The 7,500-nt window shown below is 36.1% G+C and overlaps 6 non-coding genes across 6 annotated transcripts; all 6 read right to left on the bottom strand.

Moving 5' to 3' along the window:
* Positions 1 to 957: 957 nt before the first annotated feature.
* On the bottom strand, positions 958 to 1,029 carry TRNAD-GUC (transfer RNA aspartic acid (anticodon GUC)). Its single transcript has one exon. It is a non-coding gene; the product is annotated as a tRNA-Asp (tRNA).
* Positions 1,030 to 2,372: 1,343 nt separating this feature from the next.
* On the bottom strand, positions 2,373 to 2,444 carry TRNAD-GUC (transfer RNA aspartic acid (anticodon GUC)). Its single transcript has one exon. It is a non-coding gene; the product is annotated as a tRNA-Asp (tRNA).
* A 636-nt stretch (positions 2,445 to 3,080) lies between these two features.
* TRNAD-GUC (transfer RNA aspartic acid (anticodon GUC)) lies at positions 3,081 to 3,152 on the bottom strand. Its single transcript has one exon. It is a non-coding gene; the product is annotated as a tRNA-Asp (tRNA).
* Positions 3,153 to 4,491: 1,339 nt separating this feature from the next.
* On the bottom strand, positions 4,492 to 4,563 carry TRNAD-GUC (transfer RNA aspartic acid (anticodon GUC)). Its single transcript has one exon. It is a non-coding gene; the product is annotated as a tRNA-Asp (tRNA).
* Positions 4,564 to 5,903: 1,340 nt separating this feature from the next.
* On the bottom strand, positions 5,904 to 5,975 carry TRNAD-GUC (transfer RNA aspartic acid (anticodon GUC)). The gene has a single exon. It is a non-coding gene; the product is annotated as a tRNA-Asp (tRNA).
* Positions 5,976 to 7,319: 1,344 nt separating this feature from the next.
* Positions 7,320 to 7,391, bottom strand: TRNAD-GUC (transfer RNA aspartic acid (anticodon GUC)). The gene has a single exon. It is a non-coding gene; the product is annotated as a tRNA-Asp (tRNA).
* Between the last annotated feature and the right edge of the window lie 109 nt (positions 7,392 to 7,500).

Genomic DNA, 7,500 nt, shown 5'->3' with positions numbered 1-7,500 from the left:
AGGATTCACCACTGCTTCATCTCATTTTCCAAGAGAATGCAGATGTAAAGTGTTTTTGATGGTACGCCTGTGCATATTGAAATATTCAGAGCATATTCTGAATTTCAGTTAACACATCAGTAAGCATTTTGTCCATCTGTGAATTCAACCTTTTTTCTCAATCGGAATAGGCAAGGATAATGACAGATATATTTTACAATGTTAGAAAGTGCATCATTTTATTTAATTGTGTGAATCAAAGGAATCGCCTCCCCGTCGGGGAATTGATCCCCTGTCTCCTGCGTGACAGGCGGGGATACTGACCACTATACTAACGAGGACTTATTGGCATCAGTTAAACAGTGCTCACCTCCTTGGGGTTAAGGCATACCCTCGATCAATTCACAGTATTGTAATAGGCAGATTTGCTGCTTTTGGTTAGGACAAGTAATCTTTTTTCCTAAATATTACAATACAGAAATTCCTAGCCAAAAACAATCAGTTTTATCAAGAAATGATTTCATTGAAATAAATATCTATCTATCGATCTGTCTATCTGGCTATCTTTCTAACTATCAATATATATATTTATATATATCTATATATATATATATAAAATCAGCTCACTTTACCATTTGCAGCTTATAACTATTAGCCACCAGGGGTCACTAGTAACCAAAAGCAGTCATTCTACTTGTAAATTGTGCCAATCGAGTAGAACAGCAGCCTAGGATTCACCACTGCTTCATCTCATTTTCCAAGAGAATGCAGATGTAAAGTGTTTTTGATGGTACGCCTGTGCATATTGAAATATTCAGAGCATATTCTGAATTTCAGTTAACACGTCAGTAAGCATTTTGGCCATCAGTGAATTCAACCTTTTTTTCTCAATCGGAATAGGCAAGGATAATGACAGATATATTTTACAATGTTAGAAAGTACATCATTTTATTTAATTGTGTGAATAAAATGAATCGACTCCCCGTCGGGGAATTGAACCCCGGTCTCCCGCGTGACAGGCGGGGATACTGACCACTATACTAACGAGGACTTATTGGCATCCGTTAAACAGTGCTCACCTCCTTGGGGTTAAGGCATACCCTCGATCAATTCACAGTATTGTAATAGGCAGATTTGCTGCTTTTGGTTAGGACAAGTAATCTTTTTTCCTAAATATTACAATACAGAAATTCCTAGCCAAAAACAATCAGTTTTATCAAGAAATTATTTCATTGAAATAAATATCTATCTATCGATCTGTCTATCTGGCTATCTTTCTAACTATCAATATATATATTTATATATATCTATATATATATATATAATCAGCTCACTTTATCATTTGCAGCTTATAACTATTAGCCACCAGGGGTCACTACTAACCAAAAGCAGTCATTCTACTTGTAAATTGTGCCAATCGAGTGGAACAGCAGCCTAGGATTCACCACTGCTTCATCTCATTTTCCAAGAGAATGCAGATGTAAAGTGTTTTTGATGGTACGCCTGTGCATATTGAAATATTCAGAGCATATTCTGAATTTCAGTTAACACATCAGTAAGCATTTTGTCCATCTGTGAATTCAACCTTTTTTCTCAATCGGAATAGGCAAGGATAATGACAGATATATTTTACAATGTTAGAAAGTGCATCATTTTATTTAATTGTGTGAATAAAAGGAATCGCCTCCCCGTCGGGGAATTGATCCCCGGTCTCCTGCGTGACAGGCGGGGATACTGACCACTATACTAACGAGGACTTATTGGCATCAGTTAAACAGTGCTCACCTCCTTGGGGTTAAGGCATACCCTCGATCAATTCACAGTATTGTAATAGGCAGATTTGCTGCTTTTGGTTAGGACAAGTAATCTTTTTTCCTAAATATTACAATACAGAAATTCCTAGCCAAAAACAATCAGTTTTATCAAGAAATGATTTCATTGAAATAAATATCTATCTATCGATCTGTCTATCTGGCTATCTTTCTAACTATCAATATATATATTTATATATATCTATATATATATATATAAAATCAGCTCACTTTACCATTTGCAGCTTATAACTATTAGCCACCAGGGGTCACTAGTAACCAAAAGCAGTCATTCTACTTGTAAATTGTGCCAATCGAGTAGAACAGCAGCCTAGGATTCACCACTGCTTCATCTCATTTTCCAAGAGAATGCAGATGTAAAGTGTTTTTGATGGTACGCCTGTGCATATTGAAATATTCAGAGCATATTCTGAATTTCAGTTAACACGTCAGTAAGCATTTTGGCCATCAGTGAATTCAACCTTTTTTTCTCAATCGGAATAGGCAAGGATAATGACAGATATATTTTACAATGTTAGAAAGTACATCATTTTATTTAATTGTGTGAATAAAATGAATCGACTCCCCGTCGGGGAATTGAACCCCGGTCTCCCGCGTGACAGGCGGGGATACTGACCACTATACTAACGAGGACTTATTGGCATCCGTTAAACAGTGCTCACCTCCTTGGGGTTAAGGCATACCCTCGATCAATTCACAGTATTGTAATAGGCAGATTTGCTGCTTTTGGTTAGGACAAGTAATCTTTTTTCCTAAATATTACAATACAGAAATTCCTAGCCAAAAACAATCAGTTTTATCAAGAAATTATTTCATTGAAATAAATATCTATCTATCGATCTGTCTATCTGGCTATCTTTCTAACTATCAATATATATATTTATATATATCTATATATATATATATATAATCAGCTCACTTTATCATTTGCAGCTTATAACTATTAGCCACCAGGGGTCACTACTAACCAAAAGCAGTCATTCTACTTGTAAATTGTGCCAATCGAGTGGAACAGCAGCCTAGGATTCACCACTGCTTCATCTCATTTTCCAAGAGAATGCAGATGTAAAGTGTTTTTGATGGTACGCCTGTGCATATTGAAATATTCAGAGCATATTCTGAATTTCAGTTAACACATCAGTAAGCATTTTGTCCATCTGTGAATTCAACCTTTTTTCTCAATCGGAATAGGCAAGGATAATGACAGATATATTTTACAATGTTAGAAAGTGCATCATTTTATTTAATTGTGTGAATAAAATGAATCGCCTCCCCGTCGGGGAATTGAACCCCGGTCTCCCGCGTGACAGGTGGGGATACTGACCACTATACTAACGAGGACTTATTGGCATCAGTTAAATAGTGCTCACCTCCTTGGGGTTAAGGCATACCCTCGATCAATTCACAGTATTGTAATAGGCAGATTTGCTGCTTTTGGTTAGGACAAGTAATCTTTTTTCCTAAATATTACAATACAGAAATTCCTAGCCAAAAACAATCAGTTTTATCAAGAAATTATTTCATTGAAATAAATATCTATCGATCTGTCTATCTGGCTATCTTTCTAACTATCAATATATATATTTATATATATCTATATATATATATATAATCAGCTCACTTTATCATTTGCAGCTTATAACTATTAGCCACCAGGGGTCACTACTAACCAAAAGCAGTCATTCTACTTGTAAATTGTGCCAATCGAGTGGAACAGCAGCCTAGGATTCACCACTGCTTCATCTCATTTTCCAAGAGAATGCAGATGTAAAGTGTTTTTGATGGTACGCCTGTGCATATTGAAATATTCAGAGCATATTCTGAATTTCAGTTAACACATCAGTAAGCATTTTGTCCATCTGTGAATTCAACCTTTTTTCTCAATCGGAATAGGCAAGGATAATGACAGATATATTTTACAATGTTAGAAAGTGCATCATTTTATTTAATTGTGTGAATCAAAGGAATCGCCTCCCCGTCGGGGAATTGATCCCCGGTCTCCTGCGTGACAGGCGGGGATACTGACCACTATACTAACGAGGACTTATTGGCATCAGTTAAACAGTGCTCACCTCCTTGGGGTTAAGGCATACCCTCGATCAATTCACAGTATTGTAATAGGCAGATTTGCTGCTTTTGGTTAGGACAAGTAATCTTTTTTCCTAAATATTACAATACAGAAATTCCTAGCCAAAAACAATCAGTTTTATCAAGAAATGATTTCATTGAAATAAATATCTATCTATCGATCTGTCTATCTGGCTATCTTTCTAACTATCAATATATATATTTATATATATCTATATATATATATATAAAATCAGCTCACTTTACCATTTGCAGCTTATAACTATTAGCCACCAGGGGTCACTAGTAACCAAAAGCAGTCATTCTACTTGTAAATTGTGCCAATCGAGTAGAACAGCAGCCTAGGATTCACCACTGCTTCATCTCATTTTCCAAGAGAATGCAGATGTAAAGTGTTTTTGATGGTACGCCTGTGCATATTGAAATATTCAGAGCATATTCTGAATTTCAGTTAACACGTCAGTAAGCATTTTGGCCATCAGTGAATTCAACCTTTTTTTCTCAATCGGAATAGGCAAGGATAATGACAGATATATTTTACAATGTTAGAAAGTACATCATTTTATTTAATTGTGTGAATAAAATGAATCGACTCCCCGTCGGGGAATTGAACCCCGGTCTCCCGCGTGACAGGCGGGGATACTGACCACTATACTAACGAGGACTTATTGGCATCCGTTAAACAGTGCTCACCTCCTTGGGGTTAAGGCATACCCTCGATCAATTCACAGTATTGTAATAGGCAGATTTGCTGCTTTTGGTTAGGACAAGTAATCTTTTTTCCTAAATATTACAATACAGAAATTCCTAGCCAAAAACAATCAGTTTTATCAAGAAATTATTTCATTGAAATAAATATCTATCTATCGATCTGTCTATCTGGCTATCTTTCTAACTATCAATATATATATTTATATATATCTATATATATATATATAATCAGCTCACTTTATCATTTGCAGCTTATAACTATTAGCCACCAGGGGTCACTACTAACCAAAAGCAGTCATTCTACTTGTAAATTGTGCCAATCGAGTGGAACAGCAGCCTAGGATTCACCACTGCTTCATCTCATTTTCCAAGAGAATGCAGATGTAAAGTGTTTTTGATGGTACGCCTGTGCATATTGAAATATTCAGAGCATATTCTGAATTTCAGTTAACACATCAGTAAGCATTTTGTCCATCTGTGAATTCAACCTTTTTTCTCAATCGGAATAGGCAAGGATAATGACAGATATATTTTACAATGTTAGAAAGTGCATCATTTTATTTAATTGTGTGAATAAAAGGAATCGCCTCCCCGTCGGGGAATTGATCCCCGGTCTCCTGCGTGACAGGCGGGGATACTGACCACTATACTAACGAGGACTTATTGGCATCAGTTAAACAGTGCTCACCTCCTTGGGGTTAAGGCATACCCTCGATCAATTCACAGTATTGTAATAGGCAGATTTGCTGCTTTTGGTTAGGACAAGTAATCTTTTTTCCTAAATATTACAATACAGAAATTCCTAGCCAAAAACAATCAGTTTTATCAAGAAATGATTTCATTGAAATAAATATCTATCTATCGATCTGTCTATCTGGCTATCTTTCTAACTATCAATATATATATTTATATATATCTATATATATATATATAATCAGCTCACTTTACCATTTGCAGCTTATAACTATTAGCCACCAGGGGTCACTACTAACTAAAAGCAGTCATTCTACTTGTAAATTGTGCCAATCGAGTGGAACAGCAGCCTAGGATTCACCACTGCTTCATCTCATTTTCCAAGAGAATGCAGATGTAAAGTGTTTTTGATGGTACGCCTGTGCATATTGAAATATTCAGAGCATATTCTGAATTTCAGTTAACACATCAGTAAGCATTTTGTCCATCTGTGAATTCAACCTTTTTTCTCAATCGGAATAGGCAAGGATAATGACAGATATATTTTACAATGTTAGAAAGTGCATCATTTTATTTAATTGTGTGAATAAAATGAATCGCCTCCCCGTCGGGGAATTGAACCCCGGTCTCCCGCGTGACAGGTGGGGATACTGACCACTATACTAACGAGGACTTATTGGCATCAGTTAAACAGTGCTCACCTCCTTGGGGTTAAGGCATACCCTCGATCAATTCACAGTATTGTAATAGGCAGATTTGCTGCTTTTGGTTAGGACAAGTAATCTTTTTTCCTAAATATTACAATACAGAAATTCCTAGCCAAAAACAATCAGTTTTATCAAGAAATTATTTCATTGAAATAAATATCTATCTATCGATCTGTCTATCTGGCTATCTTTCTAACTATCAATATATATATTTATATATATCTATATATATATATATAATCAGCTCACTTTATCATTTGCAGCTTATAACTATTAGCCACCAGGGGTCACTACTAACCAAAAGCAGTCATTCTACTTGTAAATTGTGCCAATCGAGTGGAACAGCAGCCTAGGATTCACCACTGCTTCATCTCATTTTCCAAGAGAATGCAGATGTAAAGTGTTTTTGATGGTACGCCTGTGCATATTGAAATATTCAGAGCATATTCTGAATTTCAGTTAACACATCAGTAAGCATTTTGTCCATCTGTGAATTCAACCTTTTTTTCTCAATCGGAATAGGCAAGGATAATGACAGATATATTTTACAATGTTAGAAAGTGCATCATTTTATTTAATTGTGTGAATCAAAGGAATCGCCTCCCCGTCGGGGAATTGATCCCCGGTCTCCTGCGTGACAGGCGGGGATACTGACCACTATACTAACGAGGACTTATTGGCATCAGTTAAACAGTGCTCACCTCCTTGGGGTTAAGGCATACCCTCGATCAATTCACAGTATTGTAATAGGCAGATTTGCTGCTTTTGGTTAGGACAAGTAATCTTTTTTCCTAAATATTACAATACAGAAATTCCTAGCCAAAAACAATCAGTTTTATCAAGAAATGATTTCATTGAAATAAATATCTATCTATCGATCTGTCTATCTGGCTATCTTTCTAACTATCAATATATATATTTATATATATCTATATATATATATATAAAATCAGCTCACTTTACCATTTGCAGCTTATAACTATTAGCCACCAGGGGTCACTAGTAACCAAAAGCAGTCATTCTACTTGTAAATTGTGCCAATCGAGTAGAACAGCAGCCTAGGATTCACCACTGCTTCATCTCATTTTCCAAGAGAATGCAGATGTAAAGTGTTTTTGATGGTACGCCTGTGCATATTGAAATATTCAGAGCATATTCTGAATTTCAGTTAACACGTCAGTAAGCATTTTGGCCATCAGTGAATTCAACCTTTTTTTCTCAATCGGAATAGGCAAGGATAATGACAGATATATTTTACAATGTTAGAAAGTACATCATTTTATTTAATTGTGTGAATAAAATGAATCGACTCCCCGTCGGGGAATTGAACCCCGGTCTCCCGCGTGACAGGCGGGGATACTGACCACTATACTAACGAGGACTTATTGGCATCCGTTAAACAGTGCTCACCTCCTTGGGGTTAAGGCATACCCTCGATCAATTCACAGTATTGTAATAGGCAGATTTGCTGCTTTTGGTTAGGACAAGTA

The sequence above is a fragment of the Lissotriton helveticus genome, chromosome 1_2 (genome assembly GCF_964261635.1).
Source record: "Lissotriton helveticus chromosome 1_2, aLisHel1.1, whole genome shotgun sequence".
Taxonomy (NCBI): Eukaryota; Metazoa; Chordata; class Amphibia; order Caudata; family Salamandridae; genus Lissotriton; species Lissotriton helveticus.
Note: the sequence above shows the minus strand (reverse complement) of the source record. Positions and strands in the feature narration are given on the sequence as shown.